The sequence below is a fragment of the Talpa occidentalis genome, unplaced genomic scaffold (assembly GCF_014898055.3).
Source record: "Talpa occidentalis isolate TD23 unplaced genomic scaffold, MPIMG_talOcc4v2.1 talOcc4.17, whole genome shotgun sequence".
NCBI lineage: Eukaryota > Metazoa > Chordata > Mammalia > Eulipotyphla > Talpidae > Talpa > Talpa occidentalis.
The window spans coordinates 3,778,622-3,794,996 of NW_023601754.1; the positions used below are offsets into that span (position 1 = coordinate 3,778,622).

The 16,375-nt window shown below is 42.3% G+C and overlaps 1 long non-coding RNA gene across 7 annotated transcripts in view; it reads left to right on the top strand.

Annotated features, from left to right (window-relative positions):
- The first annotated feature begins 1,087 nt into the window (after positions 1 to 1,087).
- LOC119248893 (uncharacterized) overlaps positions 1,088 to 16,375 on the top strand; it is an 80,580-nt gene continuing 65,292 nt past the window's right edge. For 3 of the 7 annotated variants that reach the window (XR_005126000.2, XR_008552373.1, XR_008552372.1), the window contains exons 1-3: positions 1,093 to 3,100; positions 4,977 to 5,173; positions 8,937 to 9,002. This is a non-coding gene — a long non-coding RNA (uncharacterized LOC119248893). Of the gene's footprint in view, positions 3,101 to 4,976; positions 5,174 to 8,936; positions 9,003 to 16,375 lie in introns of all 7 variants that reach the window. The other 4 variants (XR_008552370.1, XR_008552371.1, XR_008552369.1 and 1 more) reach the window with 3 other exon arrangements.

The window sequence follows — 16,375 nt, forward strand, 5'->3', positions numbered from 1 at the left end:
ATGGGCCATTCACACAGAAATTAAGTGGTACCTTGTGGTGGTGGTGATTTGCTTTTCCCTGATGATGAGGGATGCTGAAGATTTTTTCCCATGCCCCTCGGCCATCTGTACGTCTCCTTTGGATAAGTGTCTGTTTAACTCAACTGCCCGTTTTCTGGTTGGGTTCTTTGCTTCTATTGAGTTTGTGAGTTCTTTGTAGATCTTGGATGTTGCCCCTTGTCAGATGTATGTTGTGCAAATATTTTCTCACATTCAGTAGGGTGTCTTTTTTGTTTCAGGGATAGTTTCTTTTGCTGCGCAGAAGCTTTCTAGTTTGATGTAGTAGGAAAGTACTTTTAAATGTCAAAGAGGTAGATAAGGAACAAACTAGAATTAAATGGTTTACTCAACACACAGAGTATAATGAATTTACAAACATTGCTCAGAATATACACATCAATGCTGCCCAAGCTTTGGATGTGTTTGTGGATGACATCTTCATTCTGGATTATTTAATAGATGTTCAGTAATGATTATTTATTATTTAAAGTTAAGTAAGAGAACAAATAATGTTTTGAGAGACTGAGGTATTTATGAAACATACACCCCCTCAAAAAGAAACCCCTGCAATATTCAGGGAGACTACATGAATTCGTGGATCAGATTGCAGTAATGAGGTCACCAACAGAAAAGAATCTATGGGTCACCTCAAGTGGCCAACTGGGAAAATCTATAAATATGACCATTGTACCTCCAGATCTTGGTGCCCTTGCCAAAGGGGGAGCCCTGTCCTGCTCCTGTGTTCACTGCATGCTCCTCTCTGACTCTGCCAGGCCAACCTCCTTCCTGCCTGAACGATCTCCCTAGAGTTCACTGTGCTTGTATAGCCTGTCTTCAAGTGTTGGCTTAAATTCTTTCCTTTTTGGATTCCAAACCATGAAGTCCCTCTGTTACATAGCTATAAGCACACTCTACTACCCCCATAGCCCCCATCACAATTGAAGTGAGAGCTTATGTCATTAACTCCTATGCCGTCCCCAACTCAGCTCCAAGCTCCCTGAGAACAGAAGTGAAAATGACTGTGTAGTTATTAGAATTGGCTACCTACTTTTCAGGGCCCAGTGTGAAATGAAAATGTGGGGCCTCTCATTTGAAAAGTAGTAAGAATTTCAAGACAGTGATAGTAGAATAGTAAACTAAGCACAGAGGCCTACTACGTGTGTGGTCCCGGACAATGGCACCAGTCACCTGTCCATGAAGCTGGCTCAGGTCAGTACTGCTCACGACCATCTCCCCTACTTGGCACATAGAAGGTTCCTGATAAATGTTTGTCATCAGATCATGCAGAAGCTGTCTGACATGCTCCTCTTCCTTTGTGCCATCCATCTCCCATCATGTCAAGCCAAGAAACATGATTCCGCTCTGCTCATTCCTTTGCAACCAGCTTTCTTTATAGGCTAGAAACTTCTCCAGCAGCCTCATCCAGAGCCTCAAGATTGAGATTTCTCAGAAGGTTCAGCTGAGAAATGTATTTTTATGTTTCCTTAAAGGAGACTCCAGTGCATCCTTCAGTGAACTGTTCTTAAAGAAGAGGGAAAAATCAATGCTTTCAGATAGCATTACCTTGCCCTGAATAATCCTGAAGCTGTCCATGACTTACTGTAGAGGGGATAATTGAAGTGAGGATAAACTGCACACCATTTCAAAGTCTACTAAATTGAAACCGTTCTTTTTGTTGACACATGCTTGGGAAGCTGTAGATAATGTGATTTAAAATAAATACACTGGCCCAGTATACTTATATAATTGAAATAAATATGGAATAACCCATAAAGTCCACAGGCAGTTGGGGAAATTAACCCTTTGTGTGCCAGGCTCAGGACACCTGCACAAGGAGGCGGATGTGGTGCTGAATAAATTGGGGGGAGACAGGAGGGTCTGTACCTTCGAATGAGACAGACACTTCTGAATGTTAAGTTTGGAGAGACTTGGCCTGAGTTTCAGGAGGGAATTCTTGCCAGGTGGTGGATCCTCTCTTGATTCTCCCACCATGTAGTGCTGGCGAGTCCAGATTAAGGGCTCCTGGTGCCTCAGGACAGCAGCTGCAGTGAATTTTAGAAAGAGGAAGAGAGCCAAGAATCCATTTTCCTTCCTCTGATGGTTCCCAGGGAATGGGACAAAAAGGAGCAAAACCCCCAAAGCTGTATTAAAATGGCTTTGTCAGCTCCCTCTTGAGCAATCTTTGAACGTGTCATTTCTCAGCCAGGATGTCCCTGAAGACCCAAGGGAACCACCTTGGTTTCCACCAGAGAAGCAGAGCACCCGTGAGTGACAGGACAGGTTTGGATGGAGGTTGGGTCCTTGGTGATCACAGTTCACGGGAGTCCCTGAAGGCGTGTTGCTCTGTGCCTGGTCCTGAAGTCTGCCATCACAAAGGGAAGATGGGTGTGACATGAGGATGAATAAAGCCAGAATGGAGCCAGAAGAACATTCTGGAAGGTTGAGGAAGACTCAGACCTGTGTTCTGGTTCTCATGGCGCCCACATGGGTCTCTCACAACTTCCAGCATCACTGAATTGAGTCCCCTGCAGGAGAACACAAGTCTGATCCAGGAATCAGAAGCTGAGGGGAGAGCTGATGGGAGGAGCTGCAGGCCCCGCTGCTAAGACACACCCTAAAGCCACCCTGAAGGCAGCCATCCAGCGTGAGCTACAACAGCACCTGCTTCCACTTTGATGGAAACAGTGTGGCCATTCACTTCCATCTTCCAGATCTCACACCGGTGTGGCTCAAGGCCTCTCCTGACCCAGAGCCGCACACGGTAAGGAAACCTGGAAAACAGTTCCAGCTAAGCTAAGTGTGATACAAATCCCGGAGCGACGACACCAAGTGGCATGCCAGAGGCAGGAAATGTTTCCTCAGCATTCTTGTGTACGATTTCTGTGTCTGTCACTTTTCTGTTGAAGATGTAATCTCACTCCAAGAAGGCATGACTGAACTACACAGCGCTAGCTTTGGATAGAACTGGAAATTGCTCTGAACCAAGAGCCATTTTCTGCCCAAGCAACATTTGGCAATTCTGAAGCCATTTCTGGATGTCACACCTGGGAGTGAACTACAGGTAACTAGCAGGTGGAGGGTGCTGCTAAATGCCCACCATACACAGGACAGCCCACCCGAATGTTGCCAGAGCTAAGATGACAGAGCCCAGGTAGCCTGCAGCCATTGTGGGTCCCAAGAAAACCAGGATAAATTATAATATACCATTTTAAAACCCCAAGCTAATTAGAAGTAAGAGAATCTTTTTTTTTTTTTAAGATTTATTTATGTATTCATACAAGCACTGGGTACAGTCAGAAGTGCGGGAGGGTGAGAGAATTCACCAGACCAGAGCAGGGAGCAGAGCAGGCAGAAGGACCGAAGTACACTGCTGAGGGGAGCAGCGGGCGGCAGGGGAGGTCTGCGCGCCATGTGGGACACTCGCCGGTGGCCGGGGAGCAGCCAGGAATCGAACCGGTGCTTCAGAGGCTGCGGGCAGCTTCGCAACCCAGTGCTCAACCGCTGTGCCACCGGGGAGGCCCAAGAGAATCTTATTGTTCAAAGAAATGCGGTAGATTTTATGTGCTGGTACAGTTTGGTGATGGCTGAAAAAGGCAAACTGCATAACACAAGAGCAAGGGTGGTGTATGCCTCTTAGCATGGGCAATACACCCAGAATGATAATGTTGTCTTAGTTGAGTTACTCTAGAAACAAGCCCTGTGAAATGGATTCAAATTCAAGATGTCTATTGGGGGGTTGCTCCCTCTAAACACAGGTATGTGAGTAAGAAGTGAGTGAGGGGATAAAGGGTGTGGATTAGGAAGCAATCCCAAACCAGTTACTGCTGTGGGGAAGTGGAGCTCAGCCCCAACAGGGACTGAAAGGCAGACCCGAGTTTGCCCAGGTGGACAGGGAGGGAGCTAGGGTACTTGTCTCCCAATTCCCATCAGCCCCTGGTTAGGGCTGGTCCTGGCAGGGACCGTGTGCCACTTGCATTCAGTGATCAAAGAAAGTCTAAAGTCAGAGCTAGTTCACATGTGAAAAAATGTAAGTGGTGGCGGATGGAAGTCAGGCTGGTGTGGATGGAGAGGGGTGAGCATGAGGGGCAGGCTAGTGTCAACTGCAACTATAAAACATGCGTCCTACTGGGCCTCCCTAGTGGTTCAAGGGCTTAAGACACAACCTATGAAGCTATCCGCAGCCACTGCAGCACGAGTTCGATCCCCAGCCAGGGAACTGACCCACATGGCGCAGCAGACCTCTCCTGTCTCCCCGCTGCTCCCCTCAGCAGTGGATTTCAGTCTGTCTGCCTGTTCTGCTCCCCACTGTCTCTGGTGAATCCTCTCACCCCCCACACCTCTGGCCTGTACCCCAGCTCTTGTCTGCATAAATAAATAAATCTTAAAAAAAACACACACACAATACATGCATCCTACAAAAACTCTAATTTGATAGGAAACCTGCACTCTTGTGTTTACTCCAGCACTATTTACAATCACCAAGATATGTAAACAACCCAAATGTCCCGAAATAGATGAATGAATCAGAAGCTTTTGGTATATTTATATAATAGAATATTACTGAGCAATCAGAAGAGACAAACGTGTGCCATTTGTGGCAACATAGGTGGATCTGGAAGGGATGACTAACCCAAATTAGTCAGATGGAAAAAGATAAATCCTGTGTGGTCTCATTTATATGTGAAATATAGAGACACCAAACAGAGGGTGAAGAAAAAGCCCAAGCAAGCAAGCTGACCATAGACTGAGGCATCCAAATAGGAGGGGACGGGAGGGGGCACAGAATAGGCACGGGGTGAACACAGGGGAGTATGGTGATGGCTCACGGGTGCCAGGGTGGCGGGAGAACTATGGAGACTACAGTGATGTAAGGGGAAAAAATTATTAATTAATTTTTTAGAAAACAGATGTTGTAATAACTAGTGTTTTTATTCTAGAAAGGACTGTGTGGCAAAATGCTTGGTCTGGTACTTCCTCTCCTCACTTGGGATGCTCTGAAGAAATGTGTAGGATTTTGAACCATTCTAACCCTGGAAGAAAGCATGCGTGTGAAACTAAGCCTGAAGACACGTGCGTGAAAACAGCACAGCACCTGCCCAGAGGAACATTTTGGATCTACACAGCCAGTGCCCAGGTGAGAAGAGCGTTAGAGTCATTTTGTTGGTTGCCATGTTTAACTCCTAGGACATGTGACATGCAGTGGTAATCGCTTCCTCCGGCGCCTGCTCTTTTTGAGAGAAGTGTGTGTGGGCGTGGAGGTAAAGAGGGCAGAGGCGAAAGACCATGAATTCAATAGTGGAGAGTAAAACAAAAGAAAATTGAGTTCAGGCGCAGAGAATGGATGGGGGCTGGGAGCTCCTGTGAACAGGGAGGGGGTGGTCAGGGGAGAATGTAGTATTTGGGCAGCAACCTGGATGATGAGGAGACTCCGTGGTCTCCACGGAAAGAGTGCTTAGCTGAAGGAAGAGTAACTGCAAAGGTCTCAAGTTCAGAAACCGTCCTGGTTCATGACAGGGTGGCTGCACCTGAGTAATAGGGGCGGGGGGTGAAAGCTGCAACTGGAGAAGCAGAGGGTGTCAGACAAATTCCTATTCATAAGTTTTCATTGGGGGCAGAAGTGAAACAGTAGCATGAATTGGAAAAGAAAAGAAAAGGACCTATGTATCTCTGACAATACTCCTGACCCAGCTTCCCGAGCATCCCAAGCACACCACTTATGGCGTGTTTCTGCATCCCATGAGGAGTTAGGGTTTCACTCCTACCGCATTGCTATGAGCTGACATTTGAGATTTTTTTAAGCAGGAGATTGGTTCAAACAAATTTACAGTTTTGAAAGACAACTCCTCAACATTATGTAAAGTATGGACACGGCCTCCCTGGTGGCACAGGAGTTAAAGTCTCAGTGCTATCAAGCTATTGACAGCCTCTGCTGTACGAGTTCCATGCCCGGCCAGGGAGCTACCCACATGGTGCAGCAGACCTCTCCTGTCTCGCCCGCTGCTCCCCTCAGCAGTGTATTTCAGTGGATCTGCCTGTTCTGCTCCCCACTCTGTTTCTGGTGAATCCTCTCACCCCCCACACCTCTGGCCTGTACCCCAACTCTTGTATGCGTAAATAAATAAATCTTAAAAAAAAAAAAGAATGGACACAGGTGGGAGTTGGGGGTGGCCAAGAAGGGAAGTAGGGGGACCAGTTACAGATACTGAACTGAAGGCCAAAGAGATAAAGCAAAGCACACTTGTTCAAGGTCAGACAGCCTTGTTCAAGGCCAGGCAGCTCATTCAAGGTCAGGTCAAGGAAGCAGCAACTCTGAATGGACCCACCTCCCTCCTTTCAAACCAAAGCTTCTTGTTCTAACTGGAGAGGAAGAGAAGCCCTCATCCATGGCAAATAATCAGCTCCTCCTCAGTGCCACACAGCCTCTGGGCTGCCAACAAACATTCGTTGTTGGATTTTTAAATGTTTTGCTAAATGCAACCCAAAAAAAGGCTCATTTTATTCAGAGCAGCATTTACAGTCACTTTACAGCTGGTGACTGCTAATTGTCATCTGTTAGGTTGGGCATCAGAATGTGGCATCAGAAAGTCTGTCCATCTGTCCTGGGCTCTATCAGTCTTCCTTATGCTTCCCATCCACAACCTACCTGCATCCACTCTCTTCTGAGCCAGCTCCCGTGTCTTGGTGCTGACACCAGTCCCCTCTGGGAAAAGAAAACAAATTCCTATTCATAAGTTTTCATTGGCTGCAGAAGTGAAAACAATAACATAAATTAAAAAAAAAAAAAAAGAAGCCGGGACCTCTGTATCTCTGACAATATTCCCAGCACAGTTTCCTAAGCATTCCAGAGCACCCATCACCCAGTGTCACCTTTCCTGGAGGGTGCTGTCAGGGTCCTAGCTCCCCAGTGCTCCTCATTCATAGGGCCCAGTGGTTTCTACCTCCAAGCATCTGTGACTGCAGTGGTGGCTCTTTGGCTGAATGTGTTCAATCCACACCAGGGTGGAGCAGCAGGGAGTAGCCCTCAGCCAGTGAAGACTGGGAGTGGAGGATGAATAACCCAGGTCCTCGCCCCTTGGGCAGACCATGCAGAGGGGGTGATAGCACCATCTTCCAGAGATGCCTAGTGGGGCTGAGAAGTAAGTGACTAGTGCCTGCCTCCTCCCCTGACTCTACTTTCCTTTCGATGTCTCCTGGGGTCGCCTCCCAATTACATTGTCTGCCCTAGAATCCTGGTGTCCGGATCTGGGAGACCATAGGCTAAGATGGAATGCCTGGGTGATGTGCACTATGTATTCTATATAAGATATGAATCTAAAACAAAGCTCTCAGAAAGATTGGAAGAAAGGATGGAGAAGGCATTCCAGGTAAAAATGAACCTATTTCAAAATGACTATCTGTAAGGCCACGAGTAAAAAAATGTTCAAGATTAGAAACACCTCAGAGAGACTGGGGAGCTAGTGTTCCATGGGGACAGTTGCACTGGGGAAGCTGGAAAGGGTCTGGGGGCTGGATCACGCAGATGGTCGCACAGAGATGTGCTTAATGCCGCAGGACTATGCACTGAAAATGGTTAAAAACAGTCAAATATTATGTGTATTTTACCATAAGAATAAAAGCTTGGAGAGAATACTCTAATTACAAAGCAATAAGACTAGAAATCATTAAGAATGCAATAAATAACAAATACACTGCAGCTGGAAAAGTATTAAATCTCATCTTAAACAATTTGGGGACTGAAGAAATCCAGATAAAAACTGTGAAAAAACTGCAACAGAAACTATGTAATAAAACAAAAGCAACATTCAAAAGGAAAATCACAGCTTAAAATAACATATAGTTAAACAAGAAAGAATAAAAATAAGCTAAATATGCTTCTAGAGTTTAAAAGCACAATAAAATGAATCTAAGGGAATCAAAGAGAAGGAATAAGTAAATACGGAAGCAAAAATTACTGTTCGAAAACAAAAAGTGAATGAATCCTTGGGGAAAAAAATAATAAAATGTGTACACTATTACCAAATCTAATAATGAAACAAAGAAGAAAAGAAACTAGGTACAAAATACCATGTGATGATAGAGAAATAATAAAAGATAATTCCAAGAATCATAATCAAGACTAATTTCATGTAAAGTAGAACACCGGGATGAAATAATTTCCTAGAAAAATATAACCACACCTGACCCAGGAAGAGGTAAGAATCTAAATACCCTGTTTTAGAAGTAATGCAAAAAGGAATTGAAGAACCCAAAATGTAGAAGTTATTCAAATGGTTTCACAAATGAAAATTACCAAACCATCACAGAACAGATAACAGTGCAACTGCTTCCACTGTTCAGAGTCTTAAAAGATTATTTCCAAGTTCTTTTTACAAAGCCAGCAAAACTTTGATACCAAAATCTGACAAAGATAGCATAATAAAAAAAAAATACAGAGTAAATCTCACTTATGAATAGTAATGCAAAATCCTGAATAAAATATCAGCACTTAGGATTTGGCAGCACTAAAAGAATAATATACCAAGATTTAAAATGCAAAGATTTCAACATCAGGGCCTCACAAGAGTCACATGTCCACAGAGAAGAATGATATAATCATCTCCAAAGATGCTAGTAAAGGTACTGGATAAGAACAGCATTCAGTCTTAGTTGAAAAAAAATAAACTCTTTATTAAAATATAAAGAAACAGATACATCTTTAATATGATATTTAAAACATACATATGAAGAAGTCATCACAATGTATAATCATGAAGTATCAAATGTTTCCCATAAATGTCCAGAATAAAATAAGATACCATCACTACGTAACATTGTTCGATGCTTTAGCAAGCCACAAAATGTGGTAGTTAAAACTAAAAAGGCAAAATCATGATTATTTGTATCTTCTGTGATTGTAGATCTATGAAACCCAAGAGAATGAATTGAAAGACTATTGGAAAAAAAATAAATGCGACCTCAATAAAGTGAGTATTTAAATTTTATATGCCAATAACAATAGCTTTCTATATACAGGTAATCCAATTAGAACATATAATGAAAAGGGGGGAAATCTCATTTATAAGTAGTTTAAAAAGATGAAATACCTAGGAATAAACATAAAGAGGTACATAAACTAAAAGAAAATATTAAGGCATCACTGAGAGACATGGAACAAATGAATGGAAAACAACTCTGTTCTTGGAAGGAGGTTCAAGTATTGTAAAGATGTCACCTCACCCTAAATCAACCTACATATTTTGTATAATCTCAATAACATGCAATAGAATATTCTCAAATGAGTAAGACTCATTCTTGGGAACTCTAAAGCCGTAGTAATTAAAATAATTTGGTCCAGATGCACTAAACAGACAAAAGAAGAGTGAGTCTAGAAATGAACTAAATACCTAGGGAAATGTACTATGTGACAAAAGTAGCATTGCAATCAGTGGAGAAAAATAGGATCTTTTTAATAAAAAGGATTATGACAACTCACTAGTGGTGGGGAGGGGAGCCAGTCCCTAATTCACTTCTTACCCCAAAATCAATGTTAAAACAGATCAATCATTTAAACATAAAAAATAAAGTGAAAACATTTGGAGAAAAACACAGGATAACCTTTCATTTTATTTTGGAATAGAAAAGACTCCTCTAAGCATTATTTAGAACTCCAAATCCACAAAGAAATATTGTTTGATTTTTAAAACTGCAAATTTGATTCTGTGAAAACACAAAATGCTCCATAATGAAATAGTCACCAAAAACAAAGTAAAAGGAAAAAAGGGTTTGTGAGCTATATGACAAAGGGCTAATTTTATAAGGAAGTTTTACAAGTTAGTGAGAAAAAAGTCAACAATTCAATAAATAAAATGTTGTGAGATAAGCAATATGGTTCCCCAGGAAGGAAATGCCTTTTTAAAAGATACCACATATAATTCATGTTTACGGAAATATAAATCAAGCCATCAAAAGTTATTTGAATAAAAATTATTTGAATCTGTCCAATTAGCAAACAACAAAATGTTGTCAAAGATGTGGGGAATCTCGATCCTATACTAGCAACAGAAATGAAGTCGGCACAAACTCCAAACCATCTCCCAAAACTTTCCACATACATAATCTGGATCCAGCAAGTGCCATTCCAAAAACACATTCAAGAATTTATCATAGGGGCCTCCCTGGTGGCGCAGGGGTTAAAGCCTCAGTGCTATCAAGCTACCGCCAGCCATTGCAGCATGAGTTCGATCCCCAGCCAGGGGGGTGACCCACATGGCACAGCAGACCTCTCCTGTCTCCCCGCTGCTCCCCTCAGCAGTGTATTTCAGTAGACATGCCTGTTCTGCTCCCCACTCTGTCTCTGGTGAATCCTCTCACCTGCCCCCTGCACCTCTGGCCTGCACCCCAGTTCTTCTATGCATAATAAATACAACAAATCTAAAAAAAAAAAAAAAGAATTTATCCTGGAGGCATATTCATTCATGTATTCAAAGATGCCCATTGAAACATTCTTTCCAATAAATCTGGAAGCAATCTAAATGTCTCTCACTATGGAAATGTGTTTTTTTTTTTTTTAAGATAAGGTATATAACCACAGTGTAGATAGTCTTTACAAAGAATGAGGTGTTTCCTGATATACTCCTATAGAATTATCTCCAATAAATACTAAAAGATAAAAATACAGGGTCCAGGACAGTGTGTCATACAACCCCATCTGTTCATAAAAATGACTCTACCAATACAGTGTATCTCTGGAAAGAGTCACAAGCAAGAATCATGGATCCTGGGACTGGAACCTTGGACCTGTGGATCAGGTCTGGAGGAAGACTTGTTTTTCAGGTATATGTTCTGGTGCCAAGTGAATTTTTTTCATGTGCCCACATGATTTCGTAAAACTAAACACTGTTTAAGAAAATGAAAAGTCTTCTTGAACAATCTTAAGAGGAAATTAAGAAGGCAATTCCACTTGCAGTAGCACTGAAAAGAATTAAATGCTTAAGAATGGATTTACGCAATGAGGCAAAAGATTTATATGCTGAAAACAACAAAATGTTACTAAAAGAAAACAAAGAAGACACAAATAAATGGGAAAACATCCTATGTTCATTCATTGGAAATTCTAGGATGTTACTACTATCTCATACAATCTACGAGTCAAGGCAATCTCTAGCCATATTTAATGGTGTTTTGCATAAACAGAAAAACCCATACTTTATTAGTGCTTTGCTGGTGGACATGGTGTGGTAACTACATCTGAAAAGGAATGAACCTATAGCTTTAAGTCATATACAGTCTATAACCCAATGTTATCTCAATTTTTTAAAAAAAAAAAAGAAAACTCCATCTTGAAATTCATGTGGAATTTAAAGAACCCCCAAAAAGTCACAACAATCTTGAAAAAGAAGAACAAATTTGAAGGTTTCACACTTACTGATTTCAAGACTTATTACAGGTACAGGAATACAAGTCTGAAAAAAATAGTGTGGTACAGACATACAAACCAATGAAAGAGAATAGAAAACCCTAAAATAAATTCTTATCTGTGTGGTCAAATGACTTTCAACAAGGGTGCCAGGCCCATCATTGGGAAAAGAACAGTTTCTTCAACTGATTGTACTGGGGAAATTGGATACATACCTTACACCATATACAAAAAGTAACTCAAAATGGGTCAAAGATCTAAACATAAGTTCTAAAACTATAAAACTCCTAGAAGAAAACATAGGGGTCAAGTTTCATGACATTGGATTTGGCAAGGATTTTCTGGATATGACATCACAAGCACAAGCGAAAAAAAAAACAAAAAAAAAAAAGGCAAAAATTGACAAAGTGGACTACAATAAGGTTTTAAAATTTTGTGCATGAAAGGATATAATCAGCCTTTAGAATGGGAGAAAATATTTGCAAATTGTATATCTAATAAGGGGTTAATATTCAGAATATATAAAGCAGTCCTATAACTCAACAATAAAAGGAGCAAATAGTCCAGGTTTAAAAGTGGGCAAAGTACTTGAGCAGATATTTCTCCAAAGAGGACATACAGATGATCAACAAGGATAGTCAATAGCACTAATCACAAGGGAAAAGCCATAATGAGATACCACCTCATCCCCATGGAGATGACCACTTCCAAAAACACAGAAACTGGGCCTCCCTGGTGTCGCAAGGGGTAAAGCTCCACACTATGAAGCAATCCGCAGTCTCTGCAGCACGAGTTCGATCCTCAGCCGGCCAGGGAGCTACCCACATGGCGCAGTAGACCCCTCCTGTCTCACCCGCTGCTCCCCTCAGCAGTGTATTTCATCAGTCTGCCTGTTCTTTTCCCCGCTCTGTCTCTGGTGAATCCTCTCACCCCCGGCATCTCTGGCCTGTACCCCAGGTATTGTATGCATAAATAAATCTTAAAAAAAAATAAAACAAAACCACAGAAAGTAACAATCATCAGCAAGGATGTGCAAAAGTTAGAATCTGTGTGCACACAAATAGAAATATAAAATAGTGTAGCTTCTATGGAAACAGTACCATGGCTCCTTAAAAAATTAAAAATAGAGATGATCCAGTAATTCTGCTTCTGGATATATTTCCCAAAGAATCATGTCTCAGATATCTGCACACCCATATTCATAGAAGTATTATTCACAATAGCCAAGAGGTGGAAGTAACCTGAATGTTCATGGACAGATGAATGGATAAACAGGCTATGGTATAGACATACAATGGAATACTCTTCAGCCTTAAAAAAGAAAGGAAATTCCAAAACATGTTGCATGAAACTTGATGACATTATACTAAGTGATACAAGCCAGTGACAAAAAAAACAAAAAACAAATACTGTATAATTCCAATTAGATGAAGTATCTAGAGGAGTTAAATTCATAGAAATAAAAAACAAAATGGTGGTTGTCAGGGACTGGGGGAAAGAGAAATGAGAATTGTTGGATGAGTATTTCAGTTTTGCAGACAAAGACTTTCTGGAGATGTTTCACAACAATGTGAATATACTTGCTGCTACCGAACTGTAAATTTAGGAGTGATTAAGATGACAAATTTTATGTGATACATTTTTACCACAATTTTTTAAAGCAAATCTCCAGATACAGGCTTTTCCAGGTCATTGCCTCTGCTCCCAGTGAGATATCATGGAGGCTCGTCATCACCCACCACTGTGTCTTGAACGCTGTGTGCAGATTTAATCCTCAACTTTGTCCCATGAGGCCATTGTATTATTTTTCACAGGAAACTCCAAAGAGTTAAGTAAAAGGCAAAGAGCAATCATTTGCAGAGCTTTGACCTGGGTCCAGGTCTGTCTTAATCCAAAACCTAACACAGTCAACCACCCACTGGTGTTTAACGCTTTTCCCTAGTTGGGTCCCAGAGCAAGGATGTGGAGGTGCTGAGAGGGGCTGAAAGGCAGGCAGCAATAATCCAGTTGCCTCTCTTCCTCAGCTACTTCACTTTCAGTGGCCTGACTACACCTTTACCCTGCCTGTCCGTGGGAGTTTTCAGGCGAATTAAATCAGACACGTGTGACATCCCTAGAGAACTAGATGAAGGTCTTATTGTATTAGTCATTTTCCCTGTCATCTTGAATTAGTGTTATATTAGCTTCATGCAATACTAACATGATACAGAAATGTTAGCATATTACGGACTACTCAGTGTGGCACATCAGAACGCTATCATATTACTATGCCACTGGTGTTTCAAAGAAGAAGGGAAGATGCAGGCATGCCCCCAGAACAGACCAGCTAATGCCAAACCCAAGCAAAACCCCCAAACCAGACCTGGAACTGCAGAAAAGGATGAGAGAATGTGCTAGCATATCTGATTCCTAGAGTTTTAATCACAGAGATACTATGGGAAAAGCTAGCACAGATGCTTTCTGGGAATGTTAACAAAGGAGATGAGTCCTTTGTCATTGATATTTTTTTGAAGATTTATTTTTTTATGTGCACAAGAGCTGGGGTATAGACCAGAGGTGCAGGGGTGAGAAGACTCACCAGAGACAGAGTGGGGAGCAGAACAGGCAGATCTACTGAAATACACTGCTAAGGGGAGCAGCGGGAGAGACAGGAGAGTCTGCTACGCCATGTGGGTAGCTCCCTGGCCTGGGATGGAACTCAGACCATAGGGGCTGCTAATAGCTTCATAGTGCTGCGACTTAACCCCTGCGCCACCAGGGAGGCCATGAATTGATATTTTTAACCTGATGCCTTTTCCCCCTAATTATTGACAAAGGCCAGACTTGAGGGGAACTGATGGGAGAGGGGACCCCTATTTAGAACCCAAAAATGTTGGATCTTCATTTCTTGTGGAGTCTAAACCTCTGCTAGATGGATAACACCTAGTTATGGGGTAAGTTCTATTCTCGGAAAGATTGACCGTTGGGTGGGGCATAGTATGGCGGGATCCAACACTAATTTCCAGGAAGCTATCAGATTCCCCTGAATTGTGTGTCAGCACAAATAGCTCTTTTTCTTAGTTAGGCCTGCAGATTCTTAAAGGTGCACCCCAAATACTTAGGCACCTCTTTATTCAATGAAGACCGAGAGACATCACTGCAGAGTGAGGCGAGAAGTTACGGGAAGATCTGGGGCCGACTCCGACTCTGCCCTCGACTGTGACATCGCAACACATGTGCCTCGATTATTTCAGCTAGGGGACTGGATACTCCTGTCTGTCTTATGTACCTCACAAGGTTGGTGGCAATTAATGATATGCCGTATTGGAAGAAACTTCCAGAAACGATTTTGGAAAAAGCTCTTAATACTTCCTTGAATATGTGTCCTCATCTTCCCTTGTGATGAAGGTCACTTACTCAGTCACCACCCTGACCAGCTCTTTCTAACAACAGCATCAACTCTACGGCCCAAGACCTCACTGTCTTCCCTTGTGCTACTGGAATGATAACATTTTAAAATTTTGTGCATGAAAGGACATAATCATCAGCCTACAGAATGGGAGAAAATATTTGCAAATCGTATACCTAATGTGGGGTTAATATTCAGAATATGTAAAGCAGTCCTACAACTCAGCAACAAAAAAAGCAGGTCTTCCAGATTCTTCTACCTGTGGGGACATGGAGACTTCATGGAATCAGCTCCAATACAATGTCTACTCTATAACTCAAAAAAAAAAAAAAAAAAAAATCCATCAGCAACTTCGGCCAAGAGAGAAGAAGCTGATTTCTCAAAGTGAACCCAAAGCTCCACATGCAAACCAGGCCAAGAAGGGTGAAGGGAGGCAGCTCTACTCTAAATGTACAGCTCCCTTAATTAAAAATCTATTAGCAAATTTCCTGATAGGCCAATGGTATTAACAAATATAAACTAATCGCTATTTATTGGAATGTTTATTCCAAGGGCTTAAAATGAGTTTTTCCTTGTAGTGTGATAATTGTTCAGATGGCTTCCTGCTGATTTAATTACTTCAATTAACAAGGATTCTCAGAAACAAGTTTCCCTTGGCTTTGGATTTTCTCTGTGGTTATCACTGGGGCCTCTTTTTTTGTGGCTTGAGGGCCAAGCTGATGTGTGTGCCACTCACACCAAACCCAATGCTGGGAGAGGTGAAGTCGACAGGAAGGAAGAAAAGCAAAGCAAAATCCAGTCCACGTGTGTGTTTCCCAGCCCCTCCCTCCTAAACAAAGAAGCTGCATCACTGGGCTCAGTCCCTTTTGCCTCAGAAAGTAGGACCAGTTGTGTTTAACCATCCATATTGTCACCTCTGGCTACCTTATCACCAATGACATGCTTTAAAGGGTGGGATAAACCCTGGTGAAGAGGTATGTATCACAGTTCAGAGAAAGATTGCTAAGCTTAGCCTCAAATAAACAGAGTGTGGTGGCTTGAAAATATGTGCACCAATCCTTCAACACACCTGGCCCTATATCAGCTGGCCTCTACTCTGCCCTTGAGTTTGGGCTGAGGTTACTCTGAGAGTGACTCTCTCTAACAACTGGAATATGGCAAAGGAGACATGGTGATGAAGTCATAAAAGACCTGGCAGCCTCCTCCTTGTTCCCTCATCGACTGATGTCCCGGGTGAAGTTAGCTTCAGCACCATGAGCAACTGAGGACAGGCACTGAAGCCCCTGCCAATGGCCACGGCAGGCAGCCATCTTGGAAGTACAGCCGCTGGCTGCCATATCCTTAGATGGCTGAGCTCGGCCAACAGTTCCATTGCAAATTCATGAGAAACTTGAGCCAGAAAGACCCTTTTTCCCATCAGCAAAATTTACTAAGCTCTAGATATGGGCTAGAGAGTGTTCTAGAGTCTAGGAATATCCTAGTGGCAACTCAGAAAGAGCGCTTGTTCTGATGGTGAAAACATTGGGAACTATAACCCAAGTTGAGAAATCAAA